The sequence below is a fragment of the Callorhinus ursinus genome, unplaced genomic scaffold (assembly GCF_003265705.2).
Source record: "Callorhinus ursinus isolate GAN/ISIS: 27379988/994484 unplaced genomic scaffold, GSC_fseal_2.0 scaffold144, whole genome shotgun sequence".
Lineage (NCBI taxonomy): Eukaryota > Metazoa > Chordata > Mammalia > Carnivora > Otariidae > Callorhinus > Callorhinus ursinus.
This window is the reverse complement of record NW_027397206.1, coordinates 264,740-272,394: the sequence shown is the minus strand read 5'-3', so window position 1 is coordinate 272,394 and position 7,655 is coordinate 264,740. Positions and strand designations below refer to the sequence as shown.

The 7,655-nt window shown below is 45.1% G+C and overlaps 1 pseudogene; it reads right to left on the bottom strand.

The window, feature by feature from the left end:
* LOC112813596 (cytochrome P450 2B4-like) overlaps nucleotides 1-6,898 on the bottom strand; it is a 10,550-nt pseudogene extending 3,652 nt beyond the window's left edge.
* Between the last annotated feature and the right edge of the window lie 757 nt (nucleotides 6,899-7,655).

Below are 7,655 nucleotides of genomic sequence, written 5' to 3'. Positions count from 1 at the left end.
TTTCTTTCTTTCTTCCTTTCTTTCTCTCTCTCTCTCTCTCTCTCTCTCTCTCTCTTTCTTTCTTTCTTTCTTTCTTTCTTTCTTTCTTCTTTCCTTCTTTAATTAAAGTAAGCTTTATGCCCAGCATGGGGCTTGAACTCATGACCCTGAGATCAAGAGTCACATGCCCTACTGACTAAGCCAGATAGGTGCCACTGGTTGTGATAATTTCTTAAAATAAGACAACAATCAGTTTGCCTCATTGATTGACTCTGCCTTTCACAAACAATTTCTCTGTAGCATGTGATGCTGTTGGATAGCATTTTACCCACAGTAGAACATCCTTCAAAATTGGAATCATTCCAGTCAAACCCTGTCACTACTTTATTATATAAGCACATGAGTATAAGAACATGTGATATTCTAAATCCTTTGTTGTCATTTCAACAATCTTAAAAACATGTTCACCAAGAGTAGATTCCACCTCGGAAAGCCATAAGATCACCATAACAAATATAATAATAATGAAAAAGTTTGAAACATTTCAAAAATTACCAAAAGATGACACAGAGACATCAAGTGAGCAAATGCTGGTGGAAAAATGGCACCAACAGACTTATTCAATGCAGAGTTGCCACAACTTTCGATCTGTAAAAATGCAATATCTGCAAATCGCAATAAAGCAACATGCAATAAAATGAGGTATGCCTGTATTCTCATGGGTTAGTGCCCATTAGGTAATTAGATATTGTGAATATTACCCCTAGGTAATATTCAAGTATCTATGCTTGGGAATATGTGCAACCACAGAAAAAAATGAGTTAGAACTATAGGTATTGACTTGAAAATATACTGATAGCATACTACTGTTATATTATAAAAAGAAAGACACACACACACAAATACAAAATAAAAGATAAGTTGCACATTGCAATGATATGCACAGGAAGACAGGAGGGGAAGGAGACATGCACACTGGACACACAAGTTTCAAAGTGATAGATAAAACATGAACCGAATCATCAGGGCATTGGCGTGGCACAGTTAACTGTCTGACTCTTGGTTTTACCTCAGGTTGTGATCTCAGGGTCATGAGATCGAGCCCTGTGTCAGGCTCTGTGTTCGGCCAGGAGTCTACTTAAGACTCTCTCTCCCTCTGTTCTTCCCCCCATGTGCTTCTCTCTCTCTCTCTCAAATAAATAAATAAAACCTTAAAAAATATAAGCTCATCTTTCTATGTGTATATATGGGGTACATTTTCATATAAACTTAAAGAGATTATGGAAAGAGAAACATCAAACTTTGAAAGTCTTCTCTTGAAGGAGGAAGGCAGGGGAGATGACAAAATAGCATTTAAAAAAAAAAAAGCTCGGGGCTCCTGGGTGGCTCAGTCGGTTAAACGTCTGCCTTCGGCTCAGGTCATGATCCCGGGGTCCTGGGACCGAGTCCCGCATCGGGCTCCCTGCTCAGCGGGGAGCCTGTTCTCCCTCTCCGTCTGCCTCTCCCCCTGCTTGTGCTGTCTTTCTTTGTGTGTGTGTGTCAAATAAATAAATAAAATCTTAAAATAAATAAATAGATAAATAAAATAAAAAAGACAGCTCTATTGTAATGCATATTTCAATAAGTATGTTTTTTTTTCTCCCAGTGTATCCAACATCTAATAAAGGTGAAAAAAGAAAACAAAAGAAGGAAAGGAGAGGACTTTTCCACATTTCTAAAATCTCTCTCCCTCCCATAGAAATCTGGAAATAAAAATTCTCATTGTGGTCCATCAACCAGAGACATGAACCATAAGACTATACCAAGGTTCTGTGGCCTCACCTTAGGGAGATGATATCCCTGGAAGTGAGTGTCCTTGATGACTGAGTGGGGAATATGAAGGGGGATGACATCACCAAATCTCTGAATTTCATGGATGACAGCATCTGTATAAGGCATTTTTGCCCGATCTTCAAGGGTTGGGAGATGGTGTGAGCCAATCACTCTGTCAATCTCCATCTGGACTTTCTCTAAAAATGGTAAGGATGGAAGGAGGGGGTAACATCAGTGAATGCCAATAATAGTGCGCTCAACAAAGTCACACAAAAGATGACCTGCAGACTGGGTGGGGGGTGTCTTGTGAACTCTTTCCTAAGATGTTGGGTTATTATTCCTTCTCAATGAAAGGCTAGTGAAAGAAAGTCAAAGGCTTCATTGTGGGGAAGTCTTGTCTGATGTTTCCACTTTAGTTATGAGTGGGGATCACTTGGGTAATGATGGGTGGGTGGAAATTCATTCAATACTTAAGGCTACCTTTTTCTTTCTTTCTTTTTTTTTTTTAAACTAAAAATGGGTGTGGCTGGGACTGGTGTCATATCCTTTTGTCCCAGTAACTTTCTATGTGATCTTGAATAAGCCACTTCCTCACTCTGGCCCTCAAATTGATTACCTGTAAAATAGGGGAATTTGATTAGATAAGAGTTTCTCCAAGTCTGATCTGCAGACTGTGAGCATGAGAACCAACTGAGGGGCTTTTTAATTAGTTGTAAATCAACAATATACTCCAAAGAGTCAAGTCCTTTGTTAACCTCAAAGTGTTCTGTCAAGAACCATGTGCTTTTGTAGACTGCAAAATGCTTTGTGAATGGTACTCCTTGTGACTGGAGCACGCTTCCTACACCATATAGCACTTTACAATTCACCTTATGTACTTTATAAGTATGAAAGTCCCTTTCAAACCATAGGGGCTTCATTAAATGAAAAACATTTTGTAAACTGTAAATTACCCTGTCAACTCCAAAATGCTTTGTTAGCCGCAAAGCTTTATAATAAGCTATCAATCCCTACAGGGGTGGATCTTTGCTGACAGAAGTTGTCTGTCCTCACCCATCACACAACCACCTACCAGCATGCCTGCAAGACCCTCAACTCTTTCTGGCCCTCGCCCAGAAAGAAAGACTTTGAATGTCTTCTCTTGAAGGAGGAAGGCAGGGGAGATGACAAAATAGCTTTTTTAAAAAAAAAAAGCTCAGGGCTCCTGGGTGGCTCACCTAAAACATCAGGGTTCTTAAGAAGGAGTAGAAACCCACGCAAGAGAGTGTTGCTGGAGCTCTCTGTGCTGGTAAAAAACAGCAAGAGAACCGTGTAGACAATGTTCTTATAGTGGAACTCACTCTTAGGATCAGAGCGCTCCTGAGGATAGCGATAGACAATCCTTAACATCTCTCCTTGCAAAGATTCTCAGCTTCTGGGTCTTTTCTCCCTGCCCACCTCCATGTTACTCTGTGCCAGTTTCTTTCTTTTTCTTTCTTTCTTTCTTTCTTTCTTTCTTTCTTTCTTTCTTTCTTTCTTTCTTTCTTTCTTTCTTTCTTTCTTTCTTTCTTTCTTCTTTCTTTCTTTCTTTCTTTCTTTCTTTCTTTCTTTCTTCTTTCTTTCTTCTTTCTTTCTTTTCTTTCTTTCTCTTTCTTTCTTTCTTTCTTCTTTCTTTCTTTTCTTCTTTCTTTCTTTCTTCTTTTTCTTTCTTTCTTTCTTTTTTTCTTTTTGGTATTTCCTTTTTTTTCTATTTAAGGCCAACAATGTAGCAAAAGAGTGGGCTCTGGAGCCAAACTGCCTAGGTTCAAACTAAAGTCCTACCATTCACTAGTTGGAAGTCTTTGGGTAAGGAGCTTAACCTCTCTATGCCTTAGTTCATCATCTGGGGTTGTTTTGATATTACATTTGTAAGTACTCAATAAATGTTAAGGATTAATATTTTTTGGTGGTTCTTATCCTGTCTTTGGGTGTCTTGCTTTCCTTGCAGTTGTCCATCCAGGGTTGATACTGAATATACTTAACAATCAGCAAGGCACTTCTGAGAAGAGACACGGGCCTCTCACTAATCAGAACAGACATGGGCCTCCAACCAATCAGAACAGAAATTGGTCTCTGACCAATTAGAACAGACATGGGCCTCTGACTAATTAGAATGGGAGGAGGTAAAAAGGGTCCCGAAGACCCCCTGTGTGGAGCAGGTGGTAGCTAGCTCTTTTAGTTGCTACCTCATAACATGCGTTCCAGGAGAACCTGGGGAAGCTGAGGAAGGACTGGGAGGCAGGAAGGGAGGGCGGACTAGTGGCTTTCTCAGCAATTTGTAGGGAAGTATTTAAACATTTAAACATCACATACATCATAACCAACCATATTAACTCAATGTCAGTAGTGTGCCCATCTCTTTCCTACCCACTCCCCCATCCAGCATGGCCCTTGCCTTGTCCATGCGGACCAGGAAGGAATCAATGAAGTCCTTCGGAGTGCTGGGGTCCAGCATTTCCCTATGCCTCTCGATGTTCTCAGTGATAAAATCTTCCATTTCTTTAATTTTGCTGTGCACGCGAGTGTGGATGCCAGGAAAGTGTTTCAGGATGCCGGAGAGGAGTTCAAACATCTACAAGGAAGCAAGGAGGTCCCAGAGTCTGTTCTCTCTGGGCTGGCACTGCAAGGTTGAGGTTAGCAGAGCAGAGCAATATCTGAAAGGCTTAATTCACCCCCTGGCCTTGGGGAATGTGCCTCCCAGTCGAGCAAACATGCACATACATACACATACTCAGTGGTGTGTGAACAGGTACAGCCTGCCCCAATCACACTTACCTCTACAGGGATTTCTTCTCTCATAGGCCTCCCTTTCCTGAGGCCGATTTCCCACCTCCAGTCTGACTCATCACCTTTCGATGCCTTCTTGCATCGGTGTTAGGACAAAAAGCATCTGGTTTTTGCCCACGGTCCACCCATCCCAATTCTTGGCCCACCATGGAAACTTTGGCTTCACCTGGCCGTAGAAAGAGCTAGCAAGATCGGAGAGATCTTTCATTAAATGTAGCAACTGTAGGAATCTGGGGTCCTGATAATTAAAGTGCTGGCCAAGGATGATGGTACAGATGATGTTAGCCATGGCGAGTAAACGACGAAGGTGGGATCCAGATAGGCCGCTGTGAACAGGAGTTCTGTTACAGTGGGGCCCTACATGGTCCTTCTGGGAGGCTCTGACCTGGCTGCTGCCATCTTAGCTCAGTTAGTTGGTTTCTTTCTCTTTCCCTTGGCCAGATGACTTTCGCTGGGTCTCTTATCATGCCTTTTTCTGGACATCTCCGGCTCTGTGTCTCATGGTTTTCTTGGGCTCTGTCTGGGTCTGACTTTCTTGGTGCACCTGCATCTTTCTCTGGTCTTGTCTCTGACTCTTTGAGACTCAGCCCCTTCTTCTCTGTCCTCTCTCTTTTCATGGCCCTGTCTTCATGGCCCCCTCCTTGGCCTTGCAGTCACTTTGTGTCTCCCCTGACTCTATTGCTCTCTTTACCCTTTTCTTTCTAAGTCCTTTCCTTACAGTTTCTGCTTCTGGATCAATCTTTGTCAGTGTCCTGGGTTTTCCCTCTGACTTGCTCTCTCTGTCTGTCTGCTTTCTCTGCCTATTTCTCTCTCCATCCCTGTTTTCTTCATTCTCTTTCTCTTTTTCTTTCTCTGTATCCTTCTCCCTTTCCCTGAACTTGTCTCTGTATCTCTCTGTCTCTATCTCTGGGTCCTTCTGTCCCTATCTCACCCACCCCCTGCCTGCCTGTCCATCCCCTGCCCTAGCCCCTGGGCTCACCCCGGGATTTCTGCAGCTCCTTCACCAGACACTGAGCCTCCTCCTGGATTCACTTCTTAATGCTCTGCTTCCCCATCCCGAAGTCCTCATGGTGAGCTGAGAGAATTGCCGAAGGGCTTTCCAAGACTTTCTACTGGCAAAGACCACACCTGATTGATGGGGCATGGAGGGAAGGTAGGGAGGAGGACACATGAGGTGTCCCCTCGTCTTTTCCCCAACCCCCACCCCCGTGCCCCACTCACCTTTTCCCCTGAGGATGGGATCAATGATGGCAATGTGCCCTCGGCCAGAGAAAGCCTCAGCTTGATCCACCAGAGCCTCCTTCACTGCCTTGTACCCACACAGGATGACAACAGGCCGGGGTCCCAGGTAGACTGTGAAGACGTCCCGTATTTCTTCTGCAGCTGTGGAGGCGGGGTCCAGCTCTCACTCTCTCACTCAAGAGAAGAGTCTTCCTCTTACACCTGGATCACACCCTCCAGCTTAGCCTAATGACCACCACCTGTCCCCATCGAATCCCTATCAAGGAAGAAGGGACACCTGAACTCTGTGGCCTCATCCAAGCCTCCCTCATATGCCCTTGCCCCAAATGTTCTCCTCTCTCAGCTTTTCCAAGAACTCTCCCAGCTTCGAATTTTAAAAAATGACAGAGACTCTGGGCACCTGGGTGGCTCAGTTGGTTAAGCGTCTACCTTCGGCTCAGGTCATGATCCCAGGGTCCTGGGATCGAGCCCCGCATCGGGCTCCCTGCGCAGCAGGAAGTCTGCTTCTCCCTCTCCCTCTGCCCCTCCCCTGGCTCCTGCTCTTTCTCTCAAATAAATAAATAAAATCATTTAAAAAAAATGACAGAGACCCCTCACATGTGAGCTCTAGTACCTCTCCCTCCTAAATCCTGCAGGACACAGCTCAAAGCCCCACATCTATCATCATAATTTATCCCTCCAGTCTATCTTCCCTGCATTCCTTCTTATAGGAATTCCAGAAGCTTCTCTCATGGACATATTGAGCCAGATGGCAGATGGAGGCTGGAAGAAGACAATCCCCAAGCTGGCCTGAGAAGTCCCACCCACAGTTTGAACCCCACTGCCTGGCTGCCTGTGAGCTCTTACCTGTCCACTCACCTCCTGCTTTCCACCCTCTTCACCCTCCCCAACTCTCCGCCTGGAAGGTCTTGAGAAAGCCCTGGTGGTCTATTTGCAAAATGTTCCCCAGGAAGGGCAGAGGCCAAGGTCCTGGAGGGAGGCGGCCCCCAGAGGCTGGGTGACCCCAGAGTAGCAAGAGGCCAATAAGGACTGTGAGAAGCAGGAGGGCTGACAGTACCATGGTCCTGGCTGTGTCTGCCTTCTATCCTGCCATCCCTCTTTAAAGGGAGGCTGCTCTGTTGCTTGTCACCTTTTATCCCCCCATGGTCTGTGTGGGTGGGTATGCCATAAATGTACCTTGGGATACCTCTTGGTAACTCTCCAGTGGCAACAGGGAGCCCAAAGGCGGCAGGTGCTGCAGAAGCCAGGAAGTTTAGCATTTCACATGGGTCCCAAAACCATTCTATTGGCCTCTGGCTGGCCCAAGGTATCTTAGCAGGCAATGCCCTTGAACCTGGCTTCCTGAAGGAAGGATAGTGGTGCCCGCAGGTGGAACATGTAGAGGCTGGTGAGGGATGGTTGCACCACAAGGATGGCTCTTGGCCAGTTTTCTTAGAGGGTGGCATTGCATCATGAGGGACTGAGAATAGCTCGAAGGCAGAATTGGTGCATCCTGTGTTCTTTGGGAACAGGGATTTGTTCTGGGCATCAGAAGAAAGTGAGATATGAAGAAAAAGACAAGGTCTGATGGGGGAAGGCTAGCTCCATGTTGGACGCATTTGGGGTTGCCTGATTCAACCATTCATTCATTCATTCATTCCTCAACAAATATTTTGCCTTCTCAGAGCTGGCATGGTAGTGAAGAAGTTCTCACCTTCCAGAAAGATCCCTAGTGATCTGACAATAAATGGGTCTCACATAAAATAGCATGGATCACCATCTGACTAGGGGATGTCAGGCTTTGGATGTTTGAGTGTCAGGGGGATTGAAGGGCACTA